Consider the following 16,639-nt stretch of genomic DNA (forward strand, 5'->3'; position numbering starts at 1 on the left):
GGAAACTCTGGGAGGTGATTAGGGTTAATTGGGCTCAACTATGAAAAAGTTTTGAAAAGAAATATTTTAGCGCATGATTTGATTTGGTAATTTTTTTGGATGTTACAACTAGAGAGCATGTCAAGGACGCATCAGACAAACCCTTCAGGACCGGATGATCCGAAGCCCCCTCGGAGTAATGGGTCGGACTATCCGACGGCCTCCACGTCAGCAGTTTTCAACGTTTGAAAACTCAACGGCTAACCCAGGGTTGTGAGTGACCGGATGATCCGACGCTACCTGGTCGGATTATTCGACGCCCTGCGCAGAAAGTGATCAACGGCTCTTAAACGGCTACTTGGTTTGAAGGGCTATATATATGGGTTCCCCCGGTCATTTGAAGCTTGCTGGAGTTCAATGGAGACCTAGACACATTGAAGAACATCTCCAAGCAAACCCAAGAGCAAAGTGATCAAATCTTTTAGGTTTAGCACATCCTTGTAAGTGAGAGTGCTAGGATAGCTCATGAGTGAGTGTAGTAGCAAGGTGTTGTACCTTGTGGCTGGTTCTTGAGTGAGCCAACAAAAAGATCTCGGTGAGCCGGCAATCCTTGGAGTCTTGGTGACTCGCTGGCACGTCAACGACCCTCCGGTTTGGTGTGGAGCGGCGTTGACAAGCTTTGCGCGGGGGACGTGGAGACCCTCTTCCTCGGTGGAGAAGCTCCTTAGTGGAACCCGAGGCCAAGGTGACTGTGAGTGTTCATAGAAGATACTTGGTGGCCGAGAAGCAATACTCTTTGTGAGTGCTTCAACAACGTGAATGTAGGTGTGCCTTTGTGGCTAACCGAACCACGGGATAAATCCTCGTGTCACAAGAGTTTGCATTCTCTCATCCCTCTTTAAACTTCCGCATTTACTTATTGCAATCCTTGTTTGCGTTTACTTTCTAGAGTAGAATCTTAATAGGATTGGCTATAGATTGCATAACATTTTTGGGATGAAGGTTTTCACACTAGTTGAACACTAGTTGCACATCTAGATAGTATGATCTTAGTTTAATTTATGTGCAAGTAGTTGGAGTTTGAGGTTAAGGTTTTTAGTTTGTCTAATTCACCCCCTCCCCCTCTTATACTACGAGCACCCGATTCCTTTCAGCGAGCGCTCTGACACGCGAGCTTGCGTTGCTGGCCGCGACAGCCGGCAGCAGCTGGGAGATGAGCGAGAGGCAGCGCAGGCAGGGCCGTCTTTAGGATTTGGACGCCCGTGTGCGAAATGCAAATGGAGGCCCGCGACGATGGTACGTCGCGGCTCGGCAATGGCGACGGTGCGGCGATCGGCGATGGCACCTCGATCTCGATACGAATGGGCGTTGGCTGCCGAGCGACGAGCGACGCTGTTACGGTGTCAGTATTCATGTCGATCAGTCGAACGAAGCTATTGGCGATGACGACGGTGTTTTCGTGTGGAAGGAATCGGCAATAGACCACTGATGCTTCATTTTTCTCTAATCCCAACGAATATAGACCGTTGCTGATCTAAACTGCCATCGTAGCTGTTACGGACCTTGAAAGAACAATTTGAGGCTCCTTCAATTCTATAGGCTCTGTGCGGTCACCCACGGGCCTTCGACGGGCCTGAGCACAGGCACGCCGCCTGCAGTAGGCGCGGGGCAGGCGGGACAGGAGCCAGAGTGCCACCACGAGGGGAGAGACACCCACCCGCTCGCCGTCGCGCGCACGGGTGTTTCGGCGGCCTTAATTTTGGGTCACCATGCGCGTCAGCCGCCGCCGAGTGATGCCGACCCCGGCCGGCATCCCGCTCATCCTTGTGGGCCGTTTTGAATGCCCGGAGGCCTTGCATGATGTTTTTTGGATAGGAATTGGAGTTGGAAGAATGGTCTTAGGCCAGTCTCAGTGAAAATTTAATGGGCACAGTTACCCAAACTGAAAATTAGGTGACTGTCCAGATGAGCTTTATGGTAATGAAACTCTCCTCATATTCCATGAAACTATATTCTTCTCTATCCTTCCATATCAGTAAAAATTGATGATATTTAATGCTATGAAACCTTCAATGAATCACCCATTGAAACTGGCCTTAGAGTTATCCAGTTTCTTAAAGTATTATTATGTAATTTAATTTTGTAAAAACCCGTCTACTTCCTCTTCTTAAATGACAAAGTAGTACTCTACTTGATATTTCAAAAGAATAATTCTTCAGGGCGGAGCGGGTCAGATTCAGGTTCTCTATCCAAGGACATGCCAGATTTTGGCTGCTCAAGTGCACGAAAGTGTTCTCTTGCTCAGAAAAAAATGAAAAAGAAAAGGGCAAAGTCCAGTTTGCATTTTCAATCTATCACAAAAGTTTGATTTCCAACCTTCAACTATAAAATCGGATTGGATATTGGGGTGGTTTCAAATTATGGCTTTAGTTTTGTGAAAATTCAAAATATTCAAATCTAAACTTAAAAATTTATTATGTTAAATAAAAAATACAAAATAGGTGCCAACATTTTTCTAAAATATAACCTATTTGTTGGCACTCCATTGTCAATTATTCGGATCCAATTTTTTGTATTCCTAGTATTTGTCTGGTTGTAGTTACGGCTATTATTTTTGAACAAATAATAAAGAACCAATAGATAGGCTTCAATTTAAGAAAAAAATCTTGTAGTAATTTCATGTTTTTTTAATTTAAAATGAATTAGTTTTAATTTTTTATATCTAATTACAATTTTTTACTATTTTTTAGGAAAATATGAAACCACTGAAACCATTCAAAGGACCAAAATCTATCTGCTTTCAGTAGTTGGATGGTCTTCGTTGGTAGTTAAAAGTTGAATATTGATTTTTTATGATAATTTGAAGATATAATTTTTTTCCAAAAGAAAATGGTCAGGATACCTACCAGGCTACCACTGCGACAGGAATGTATCTCATGCTTCTGTACCACCGACTGCCGAGCGGAACGGAAGAGCTCCAAGAGAACAGTAGGCCAGGCCCGTCTCGCAAACACCCAACATGAGCCATGTATGTCAAAGCTAAGGTACAGTACGTGCGACGCGTCACTGTTCAGCGCTGCGGCCCTTTCACTATCCGAAACACTGGAGGTTTCGGCAGGATCAACGTTAGCAAGCCTCCCATAATTTCTCTTGTAATTAATGTTAGCAACAGATGCTGAAATAGTGAAATCATTCCCTACAGGGGAACCGGCATGATGGCTGCGATCCCTCTCCATCAGTTCATAATTTGTCCGTCTTTTCCGGATTACTAATTACTATCCTAATTATCTATATATCTATTCTAAAGCATGTAAAGTTTCCACCTAAATTTTTAATTTGTTCTGTCATTGACAGGTGGGTGTTAGTCCATCCCGTATGTGAGTCGGACCAGCCCTTCGTCCACGACTCGATCACATAGATCCCTACAGATTTGCGAACAAACAACTATACATATTAGATACTTACACTAATTCCATCAGCACGAGCATAATTACCTTATCTCTAGTATTTCTATAGCAAGTATTTTTTTAGTCTGTCAATCGGAATTTTAACCAGAGTTCGAAAAAATCAATTCGAATCCTAATCAGAACCCGGACAAATCAATCGGAATCCTAATAGGAACATGGACAATTAATATCCCGCAAAATCACGGCACGATTTATACATAAAATGAATAAATATAAAGTTGACGGTATTATATAGATCTATATTATATGTATTATATGTAGCAATGTACGTGCACTATGTTGGTTAATTACTATCCTTGCAACTTTGCAAGTTACTCAGAACGCAAGTCTCAGGAGTCAAGAGGATAAGATGAGACTAGAAGATCAAAAATCATGTACATCGACATGTACAAGTTCTTGTCGGTTTGCTGGTACCACACAGCCATGGACCATCGACATGAATGAATCTGAAGTAGTGCTGGGCCTGAATTGGAAAAAAATAGGGCCGGACATACAGGCGCCCCTTTGGTGTGTGGTAACCCCCTTTGCCTGTTTGGGACAGCCAGTCCACATGGGCTGGGCTGGCATCAATGGGACCCAAATAGCCTAGCCTGATGTATGGTGCAGAATAAAGCAGAACACTTTTGCAGCCAGAACACGTTTGCGCTTCACATGGGGTGAGTGATGAAGAGAAGTTGAAGCATGGTGCTCCAAAACCCAGCAAATTCTTTTTAAGTGTCACCGGAACAGCGGAATTGGAAAGTGGAGACCCTGTAGCTGCTCCAAACTGTGGTTCGATGTTTTCTGTCAAATGACGATACTACTACTTTAATAATTATAATTATTATAAATCCACCACCCATTGTACGTGATCGCTTCAACGATCGCTTGCCTCATGTACCGTGATTACCATACTGCGCATACAGCAGCCGCCGATTCGAACACGTACGGGTTCGAAACACGTTCTCGTGTTTACCAATCAACCAAGACGCTTTCACATTGCATCGGACGCTCACGCACCCTGTCGTGCACGTACACCATTGACCTTTGAACGGCTCGTTCCCTGACCTTGAAACTTTCAGCTCACAGTATATAGTTAGATATCCATCCTATAAGGCACCAAAGAAACAACGCTAAACCCACCCCTCCAAACAGCCCCCGCTGAGAGATCTGGGAGACACTCCACACAACAAAATGTACCCAAATATCCTACACCATTGAAATCAAAGGCTCTGGATACATGTAAAAAATTCTTTTGCTATTTGTAACTATAATAAGTATAAGTAAGATGTATAGGAAATGATGACTCTCTGATGATATATGCTCCAAGGAATAATTGCTAATGGCTTTTTCTGTAAATTTCTGTAAAAAACAGTGTCAGACTAAACTGGTTTGCACTGTCATTTGTCTCCTCCAAGAGTAAAGAACATGACTCTCTGATTTCCTATAAACTCATGTTAAGGGCCATCTGTGCTCTTTTATCATGGACACGCCGACACAGAAACGGGCGGCTCTTAGCGATATCAGCAACAGCCAGAACACAGGTGCATTGATATGCAATTCAGTCGGTTACTTCAATAACATCTCTTGCTCAATTATTCTTCTGTCTATGGGTACACTACATGCAAACAGGTGATCTGGATGAGGCAGAGCGTAAGAGGCTAGAAAGGAACCTCAAGCAACAGAAACGTCGAGCTGAAATGTCCGACGAACAAAGGCAAGAGATAAATAGGAGACAACGTGAATACCGGGCACGAAAGAAGGCCGAATCAAGCCAGATTAGTAATAACACCAAATCAGTCCTCCATCCAAAATTAACGACTTCATGTTTTCATTTATCTAATACAAAATATTACTTTTGTGAAGATTGTGATACTCAGCTATCTGGACCATCATCGTGTTTAAATGGGTCCACCGTTGTCCAAACAAAGAGCTTACAAGGCAAGGAAAATCTTATGACAGATGACCCCATGGATAGGCTACACAAAAAAGTTAATTACATGCCAGCCCGTGTAAGCGGACATCGTACAGTGGCAACCCCACATACTCAAGGTAACCTGCTAGGAGTGTAATAATAAAACAAAGGGGAGCGGTGCTGAACAACTTCATGTTTTCATATACCTAATACAAATTTTTACTTTTGTGAAGCTTGTAATACTCAGCTATGTGGCCAATCATCGTGTTTAACTGGAGTGGCCACCGTTGTCCAAACAAAGATCTTACAAGGCAAGGAAAATCTTATGCCGGATGACCCCATGGAGTGGCTACACAGAAATGATAATTACGTGCCAGCCCGTGTAAGCGGACATCGTACAGTGGAAACCCCCCATACTCAAGGTAACCTGCTAGGACTGCTATTGCTACGTCACTGTACACGTGTGCAGAAGATTAAGTCCTCTTTTATCATTATTAACATTGCTGAATGGCCTGATTCAGATGGGAGTTCGAGTAGGGACAAGCTGCTAAGGGATAGGGAAAGATACATCAATATGTCTGAACAGGACAGGGAAGAATTATTGCAGCGGCATAGAGAGCACAAGAGGCATGCAAATTTAATCATGAAGGACCGAGAAGAAACAGATATGCCTACTGCAAACCAGGGTTAGCGAATACACATTAAATTTAGCGTTACCAGAACATTTTAACTTCAGTAATTGTACGTCTTATTTTTGGATTGTTATATATATGCAGACCTGGGGAGGGGCCAACTGGATGAGGACGACTTCGACCCCCACTTATTCCAGCCTACCCACCCTACTGCCGATGATGAAGGTGATGAACCTGACATCAATAGCCATATACCTCTTGACCATGGACTCGAGGGTGATGAAGGTGATGAAAATGACATCAATCAATGTCATCAATCAGAAAACCAGGACTTTTTGGATCATGGAATCAGACAGCCGAATGAAGGTATATACGTCTTGACAGATAGTATTGATCTCACACAACAATACTTCGGACAATATTCAATCCAAAACTATTATTGTTATTATTTGCACCCAGGTGATGACTACGAATCATATCGTGAGTTTGGCGACGGTGCTAATTCGGGGAATGTTCATGACGATCCATATGATTTAATTTATCAAAACCTGCCATCTAGACATAAATTGAGCAATGTTCCTGATTGCCGACACTGTGGTGCAAAGAGATTTCAATATGAGCCCCCCGGATTTTGTTGCAGAAAAGGGAAGATACACATACATATACCGGATGTTCCTGCTGAACTAAAAAGATTGTTCACAAGTCAAGTGCATGATGATGCAAAATATTTCCGAAAACATATACGGTATTTCAACTCTCATTTCTCCTTCACAAGTCTTGGAGTTACACTTGACCGCCGAGTTAGCACAGCAGCAGGGACGGGTATTTATACATTTCGAGTTCAAGGAGGGTTGTACCATCGACTAGACCACTTGGTGCCAGGTTCCCATGGTCCAAGGCATTTGCAACTTTACTTTTATGATACAGAAGATCAGACCTTGGCACATAGAGCAAAACGGTCCCCTGACTTGGATATCAACATCATCCGGAATATCCTACGAATATTGCAAGATAATCCATATGTTCAGACTTTCAATAGAGTTGGTGCTGTTCCCAACTTGGATGACTACTGTATTGAACTAAACACAGATGTCACACTTGACCAACGAAGGTATAATGCACCAACCACATCACAAGTTGCTGCTATTTGGATGGAAGGGAATGATCCACAAAGAAGTTTTGATAGGAGTGTGCTTGTATATGCCAGAGGAGACCGGCCACGATATATCAAAGCATATCATGGTTGCTATGACCCACTGTCATATCCTCTGTACCACCCTAGAGGGGAGACCGGGTGGAACAAATTCATGCCATACAATGATACACATACAATTGAGGAACCAGAAACCCCAACTCCTGCTAATGTCCAACCCATGGATGACACCACTTATGCAAATCATGGTGCGTATAGCCTCAAATATTTAAACCACTCCTAAGTTTTATGGTAATGTGCTAATGTAATGATGATTAATATTGATTTCTGCAGATGATATACATGGTGCTGAGAATCAATTAGATGGAGGCGATGATGACATACAGGAAGCAGATTTCATCAGTAGGGTTGCTGAGGCAACTCAACAACCCAGATACGTTACGCTAAGGGAGTGGTGTGCATTCAAACTGCAAATTCGAAGAGGGATTTTTAACGTCTTATTGTTTGGAGGGCGCCTTTTCCAGCAATGGACAGTGGACATGTATATTAAGATGGAGTCCATGAGGCTTGATTGGTACTCTAATCCCAAACACCAAAAACTCATTAGGGCTGAACTATACCAGGTGAGGAAGTCATATTCTATTTTGCACTTTGTCTGCTCACAACTAATGTTCTTATGATCAATAATTAAACCTTGGAACATAGATCCTAATGGGATGGTTTAAACCATTGTAGGGACTGGTTGATGTTATTCATGCTGGAGAGACACAGGGTTCTAAGGTTGGTAAGAAAATTGTTGTTCTTCCAAGAACATTTCCGGGGTGCGATAGGGATATGCAACAAAGATTTCTTAATGCAATGGCTATTGTCCAACGCTTTGGGAAGCCTGATTACTTCATCACGATGACTTGTAATTCTTACTGGGAAGAAATTGTGAGCAATCTTGAACGTGGCCAAACACCACAAGATCGGCCAGAACTGGTGTCAAGAGTTTACAAGGCAAAGTTACGGGACTTCAAAGAATTATTGATCAAGAAACGGTATTTTGGAGAAGTTGCAGCATATGTGCATGTTACTGAATTCCAAAAGAGGGGGTTACCACATGAACACTTTCTGTTGATCATGAAGCATGGTAGCAAATTAACAACCCCAGAAGGATATGATAAATTTATTTCTGCGGAGATACCAGATAAGGATAAGTATCCGATGTTGCATGCTCTGGTGATCAAGCATATGCTGCATGGACCATGTGGCGTACTAAATAGGAATTGCCCTTGTATGGTGGATGAGTGTCGCTTCCACTATCCTAGACAATTTTGTGCAGCAACACAGCAAGGAACCGACTCATACCCTTTATACAGGAGGAGAGATGATGGACGCCGGGTGAAGATCAGAGGTGCAGAGTTAGATAACAGGTGGGTTGTGCCATACAATCCTGGACTGCTAATGCGATATAACTGCCACATTAATGTTGAAGCATGCTCAAACATCAAAGCTGTTAAGTATCTATATAAGTATGTGTACAAAGGGCATGACCGTGCTTCATTCTCAGTTGACCCCGCTCAAGACCAGCAAAATGGAGTAATCAATGAGATTCGTCAATACAGGGATGCGAGATATATATCACCACCCGAGGCTGTGCATAGGATCTTTGGTTTCCCACTTTTTGGTGTCTACCCAGCTGTATTGCAGCTCTAGCTACATCTTCCTGGCATGCAGTCTGTTCCTTTTGAGGAGTCTGATAACCTTGAGGATGTTGTTAGGCGTCCTGGTTCTGATATGACCACTCTTACTGAGTACTTCAAAACAAACATTGTTGATACTTATGCTAGGAAATTGTTGTACAGAGAATTTCCAGAGCACTATCGGTGGATCAAAGGTCCAAAGGTTTGGCAAAGAAGAAAGCAAAACCATCGACAGATTGGACGGGTTATATATGCAAACCCGGCTGAAGGGGAGAGATACTTCCTCAGGGTTCTATTGAATCATGTGAGAGGTGCCACCTCATATGAGAATTTGAGAACAGTGGCAGGCATCACTTACTCTACGTTTAGAGAAGCATGCGAGAAAAGAGGCCTTATCGAGACAGATAGGTCACTCGACGACTGCTTGACTGAGTCAGCCACTTTTCAGATGCCGTGTTCCCTGCGAAGGTTATTTGCGACCATTCTGGTATTTTGTGAGGCCACTAACATACGTGGTCTTTGGGAGAAGCACAAGAATGCAATGGGTGAGGATTACAGCCGAGATAACTCCAATACAGCCGCAGTTGAGCAGCAAGTGCTAAGGGACATACGAGATATGGTTCACTCGATGGGGAAAGATTTCAGAACTTACGGTCTTCCTGATGTGAACGATGCAGGTAATTACTTGTGTTCCCATCCGCCAAGCTTAAGCTTATGTGCTTCTATATCATGTTAAGTTATTTAATTTTTACTGCTTTGTAATTAATAGGTGAATTTTCCAATGACATGATGCGAGATATCAGAGAGGAACAAAATGTCAGAGTGGACCAAGATGATATAGATGCATACAAGTCACTTAACAAGGAGCAGCGTACAGGATTTGATGAAATCATACGTCATGTCATCGATCGGAAAAGCCAAGTATTTTTCATAGATGGTCCAGGAGGCACGGGAAAGACATTCCTTTACAAGGCACTTCTTGCAAAAGTGAGATCAGAAGGTATGATAGCCATTGCAACTGCCACTTCAGGTATAGCAGCATCTTTATTGCCCGGTGGACGCACTGCACACTCAAGGTTTAAAATCCCAATTAAAGTTGGACACAATTCCATGTGCAACTTCACAAAGCAAAGTGGCACCGCAGAGTTGCTTCGCCAAGCATCCTTGATTATATGGGACGAAGTTGCAATGACAAAACGTCAAGCAGTCGAGACACTTGATAGGTCCCTTCAAGATATTATGGGATCTTCATTGCCATTTGGAGGAAAGGTTATGGTATTTGGTGGAGATTTTAGACAGGTCCTTCCTGTCGTGACACGAGGGACGAGAGCACAGATAACTGAGGCTACATTGCAAAGATCTTATTTGTGGGAAAATATAAGGAAGATTAGATTGTCACGTAACATGAGGGCACAGTCCGACCCATGGTTTTCGGAATACCTGCTTCGAATTGGAAATGGAACCGAGGAAACCATTGGAGATGATTATGTTCGCCTCCCTAATGACATTGTCATTGGTTATACAGACACGGAGGTTGCAGTTCAAACACTCATTGAACACGTATTCCCATCACTCGAAGAAAATGCAACATCAGCATCTTATATGAGCACCCGTGCAATTCTGTCAACAAAAAATGAGCATGTTGACAAGCTAAACACAATGATGATTGATAATTTTCCAGGGGAGTCAACCGTTTTCTACAGCTTCGACTCCGTAGATGATGATTCACATAATCACTACCCAATTGACTTTTTGAACTCAATCACTCCAAATGGCCTCCCCCCACACGAATTGAAGCTCAAAATCAACTGTCCTGTGATCCTTCTTTGCAATCTTGATCCAAACAATGGGTTGTGCAATGGAACGAGACTTATGGTGAGAGCATTGCAAGCCAATGCAATTGATGCCCAAATTGTTGGTGGACAGCATGTAGGGAAAAGGGTGTTTATACCAAGGATCCCTATGGCTCCCTCCGATGATATGTCACTACCTTTCAAGTTCAAGAGAAAACAATTCCCAGTACGCCTCAGTTTCGCCATGACCATCAATAAATCTCAGGGACAAACCATCCCTAATGTTGGGATTTACCTTCCTCAGCCTGTGTTCTCACATGGACAGCTTTATGTTGCATTGTCAAGGGGTGTGTCAAGAGCTACTACAAGGATTTTGGCTAAACCAAAAAAAGAATTAGACCCCACTGGGAAGAGCACCAAGAATATAGTCTACAAGGACGTCCTGAACTGGTGATCAACAATGGTGCGTATAATCTAGGTGTAGCTGAAGCTGCTATTTTTATTTGTTGCATATATAATGTGAGTTTGCGTTACAGATTATATTGCCGATATTATTGACCCCTATCTATTATGATAATGTCATCCCCATTACTCCTCTCGGCATGTGCTGTGTGTGCATATAAGGTTGTAATAGCTAATAGCCTATTTTCACTTTCTGCATTCTCTCATATCACTGTTTTCTCCTAATGCAGCTTGCCGAACATTCTTATTGGTTGGACAAATAGTTCACAAAACAGGCGACCTGAATTCTGATGCAAGTCTGCATTTTGCCTGTACTAATCCAGGAAGCTTGTACTGATCCAGGAACTTCATGCCTGTACTAATCCAGGAAGCTTGGTGCTGGTGTCTTTTTTTTTCCCTGAAACTGTACTCTATTCGCTTTGTTTGATGAAATGGAGCAGGGCAATCTTGCATGTTATTCCTGTAATATACTTTGGTCAAATATGAGGACTGGAATGTGCTAATCCCAGTACGCCTCATTTTTTAAAGCTAAACCTTCTAACTTTTGATTTGTTCAAGCTGTTTGTTCGCATCTGTGTGTCATGTACTGTTGGGAGTATGAAATTTGTCCCTTCTGTCTCTACACTGAAATAATATATTAATTAGTATATGACCTGCTGATTTCTTGTATACTTCAAGAATCTAATGTAAATTGTAACTGACCAAGCTTGGAAATCAAATGTTCAAACCTATTTCTGAACGAACACATACAGGGCTGCTCGAATTGGCCTGCTGGGCTCGCCGGAATGGGCCGTCACCGCCCAGCGAGGCCTGGGAGTCGCCAGTTCTGCCACCCCCTGCCCCCGGTCGCGTGCAGCGCGCGTGTGAAATCAGGAGGCCGCGTCTGGAGTCTCGCCCCCTTCCTCTTCCTCGCAAAAAATCTGGCGCCCCCGACTCCAGCTTCCCGCCGCCCCGTTCATCTTCCTCCGCAGAGTCCCCAACCCCTTCATCTTCCTCGAAAATCAGGCGCCTCCCAACCCATTCGGCTCTTCCTCTCTCCAGCCGCGACTAAATCCACGCCGCCGCCCTGTGCTCCCCGCCGAAACCCTAGGCCGCGACCCTGGGATGACCGTAGCTCCTTGAGCCGCCCACGGCTCACGGCGGCCGGGCCGCACGCCAGGCGCGGAGGCCGTTGCCCTTACCCTGAGGGCAGCCGCCCGCAGCACACGGCGGCCGGTCCGCACGCCGGGCACGGAGGCCGGTGCCCCACCACTGAGGGCAGCCGGCCGCAGCGGACGGTGGCCCTGGAAGCCAGGGGCATCGTCGACCATCGCCGAGTGGGGGCTCGTCTGCGGCGAGCGCGACAGGTCAGTACGCTTCCTTCCTCCACTCCTAGCAAATGCTTTGCATTAGACAAAGATAATACAGCTATGAATGGGATGTTGATTAGTATTATGTTGATTTTGGTATTTGTTTTGGCATTACTGTTTTCTGCTATACATTTAGTATGGGAAACCATTATTTATTTATTGCATTAGGGTTTACTGCATTTCAGTAAACTAAAAGTAACTTTGGAACAGAGGATTTACTACATTAGGGCTTACTGCATTTCAAAGTAACTAAAAGTATACTGCATTTAGTATGAAAAAAAATGTTTTACTAACATACTTCTTCTCATTAATAGAAGAGGAACCAGGAAAGGCCGATGCTGGTAACCATCTTAATACAAACATTCAAATGGAGGAAGGAAATTTCCATTTCGGCAATGTTCAATGGCCTTTGGTCGATACTGCCATAGGTCTTGACCATGATTTAAACTCAGTTGACATGTTGGCGCGTAATGAACTTGATGCAACCGGGCAAGAACCACATAATTTGGTTGAAGTCTCAACCCAAATTGATGTGGAACAAGAACCAAGTAAGCAATCTTATTCTAATATTTTCATTACAGCTTTGCATTTGAATAAACTAAAAATAAACTTTTGGGACAGAGGGAGAGAAAGGTAATAGCAATGGTGTCGATGCTGTCCTAGAGGTGAACCACAAATTAAATTCAATTCAAATGTGGGTTGCAACTGAGGTCAGGCAACATCCAGGTAATCACTCTAACTTGCTCCATTTGTTTGAATTCAAAAAAATGTTTTACTCACATACTTTTGCTTAATAGAGAGGGATCCAGGAAAGGGCTATGTTAGAGAGGCATTACTCGATGATGTAAGAGGTGCTGACCATCTGAATATGGACATTCAAATGGAGGAAGCAAATCTCCATCTTGGAGATGTTCAAGAGCCTTTGGTCAATCCTGTCATAAGTCCTGACCATGATTTAAACTCGGTTGACATGCTGGCACATAAGCAACCAAGTGCAACCGGGCAAGAACCTCATAATTATGTTCATGTGTCAACCGAAATTGATGTGCAACAAGAAGCAAGTAAGCAATCTTATTCTAATATTTTCATTACAGCTTTGCATTTGAATAAACTAAAAAAAAACTTTTGGGACAGAGGGAGAGAAAGGACATAGCAATGGTGTCGATGCTATCCTAGAGGTGGACCACAAATTAAATTCAATTGAAATGTTGGTTGCAACTGATGTCAGGCAACATACAGGTAATGACATTAACTTGCTCCATTTTGTTTGAATTCAAAAAAATGTTTTACTCACATACTTTTGCTTAATAGAGAGGGATCCAGGAAAGGCCTATGTTGGAGAGGAATTACTCGATGATGTAAGAGGTGCTGACCATCTCAATATGGACATTGAAATGGAGGAAGCAAATCTCCATCCTGGAGATGTTCAAGAGCCTTTGGTCAATCCTGTCATAAGTCCTGACCATGATTTAAACTCGGTTGACATGCTGGCACATAAGCAACCGAGTGCAACTGGGCAAGAACCTCATAATTCTGTTCATGTCTCAACCGAAATTGATGTGCAACAAGAACCACGTAAGCTTTCAAATTGTAATAATATTGTTTCTATTCCAGCTTTGCATTTCAATAAACTCAAAAAAATATCTGGGACAGAGGGAGATAAAGGAAATAACAATGGTGTCTATTGTATGGAGACCGACCATGCTGACACTTTGGTACAAGTAGTCCCACAAGTTACTACTAACTCTTCCCGACACAACAAACCAAAGAAGGCACACATACGTCAAGTAGTCCCGCGAGGTACTAATTTTAGCATCATACTTTATTGTTTATTTTTTCATCAAAATTAGTATTTTTATTGAAGGGCAAAAAATATTCTTCGCAGACTATATTTGTGACGCAGAAGATATTCAGATTGTTGAATACATAATAGGATCAAAACCTGGGGAAAAAATTATGGTGGAAATCAAAGGCGAATGGGTCTATAGATCACATATGGAATGTCTTTTCCATGATGATTGGCATGTGCTTGACGATGTAAGTATATATCTGTGCAAGTATATATATATTTCAACATGGTCGACTTATTTACTATGTATATTTGCATTTGTGCATGGTGATACAGGTATTAAATTCTTATATTCACTGCATGAGAGGTGAAGAGCACCTACTTCAGAGAGATGGTGGAAAAGTCTTCCTAGAGAACTCTTACATTTCCAACCTACTTCATAAAGATGGAAAAATGAAGGAGGATGAGTTTCAGTATACGCATGAGGATACAATTAGGACGAGGGTGGATAATTATTTGGACCATGACATGGTATACTCAAAACCCCAAAGCATCTATGACAATATATAGATCACTGGAGATAATAACTTACAAATAATTCAATTTTTCTTTTTGCAGGTCTTCTTTCCAATTAACATAGCAAGGTTCCATTGGTACTTGGCAGTTGTGAATGCCCACGAGCAAGAGATACAAGTCCTCGATTCATTGGGAAAAATGGACCGTGCCGATCTAAAAACCACGGTTAGTATGAATTACTATTGAAGAAAAATAAGAGTACTATTTTATAATTGTTCAATATATAATCTTTTTTTACTAACCCATCGATGCAACATCTCTATCAAAATTAGATTATTGGACTACATAGACACATAAAAATCGCAGCCCAACATAAACAACTTAACCAGCAGAAGTGGCGGTGTCTTGATGTTATAATTTGGCCTGTTAGAGAGAAGATACATAGTCCTATGCAAACCGACGGGTACAGTTCATCATTTCCCTAATATAAAAAGCAGTTCTTACATTTGTTACAGTTTAGAATAATTCCTTTGCTAATGCTTGCAGGTCATCATGTGGTCTGTGGATGATAAACTTTATGGAGTACTGGACTGGATCGCGTCTATCTGATCCTTTAACTCAAGTATCTCTGAGTTGTTTGTTACTTATAAACAACTATAATATATATTGTGATATAATAATTACTTAGGTAACAGTCTAATAATCATTCTGCAGGAAGATATCACAAATTTCAGGCCTAAGTTAGCAGCGATATTGTGGGACTCTAGATTCAACACGAGGAAAGGATTTGAAGATTCTGAAGAAACAGAAGAAGCCATGGGTACTCCGAGTGATGTTGAAGTTATTGATCCAAGTGAAGTTATTGATCCAAGTGATGTTGAACTAATTCAAAGTCTACCTGGTGTAACTGAAGATATTCGTTCTGATGCATATCTGTGTACTGGAATATCATCTATGAACAAACAAGAATTATTGCATGCAGTTTTAATGTACATCAAGTCGGTAGACGATGCGGAATCTTTGCAGTAAGCTCTTTTTCTTATAATACTATATAAGCTTTGTTTTAGTTCATTGTGACTGTTTAAACTAATAGTTAATAACCATTTTTATAGGAAACAATGGATTCGAAGCAATATTCCTTACCCTATATCTATAAATCTCAAAAAACTTAAAGAAATATTGGATACAAGTAGGCCAATGGATAAAGATTGCTTCAACATGGCCGTTAGGATGTTTGCATGCGACGAGGCTCACCTATATCTAGATGATGATGAAGGAATATTCCACTACATGGACCTGCAATTCTTTGTAAGTATTAGACTCGTGGGATATACATTATACAACATTTATTCAATATCCTAATTATTATCTATGTGCTTGACAAAACAGTCCATCTCGGATTTCTATCGAGATCCACAACTGCGCGTGACACTTGATGTGGAAAAGTTGGCAAGATTGTTTGATCCGTGGCCTCAAATGGACTATCGCATTTCACACTGTAGCAATGTATGTTTCTCACACTACCTCTAAGAAGAAGAATGATACATTTATTTTTCTCACATGGACTGCTATTTGCAGATTCTATTGCCATATTCTTTTCTTGGACATTTCATATTATTCTCACTTGATATGAAATCTCGAACTGTATCTATATTGGACCCAATGCCCATACCTCACACTTTTAAGGGTTCTGAGCCAACATTGTATAAAAAAACATTGCCAACAATCTGAAACTAGCGATGCAAGTGGCCTATCCTGCTTGGAATGATGATATTTATGTGTGGCGTAGGATATTACCAAAATCAGTTCCAAAATTGGATGACTGGTAAGTTGCTAACTAAAACTTCTAATCTACTCACGAAATCAGCTTGCCTTCATAGAGTTAACAATGTGTTATTTTGTAGGAACATATCGGGCTAT

This window comes from Panicum virgatum, chromosome 9N (assembly GCF_016808335.1).
Source record: "Panicum virgatum strain AP13 chromosome 9N, P.virgatum_v5, whole genome shotgun sequence".
Taxonomy (NCBI): Eukaryota; Viridiplantae; Streptophyta; class Magnoliopsida; order Poales; family Poaceae; genus Panicum; species Panicum virgatum.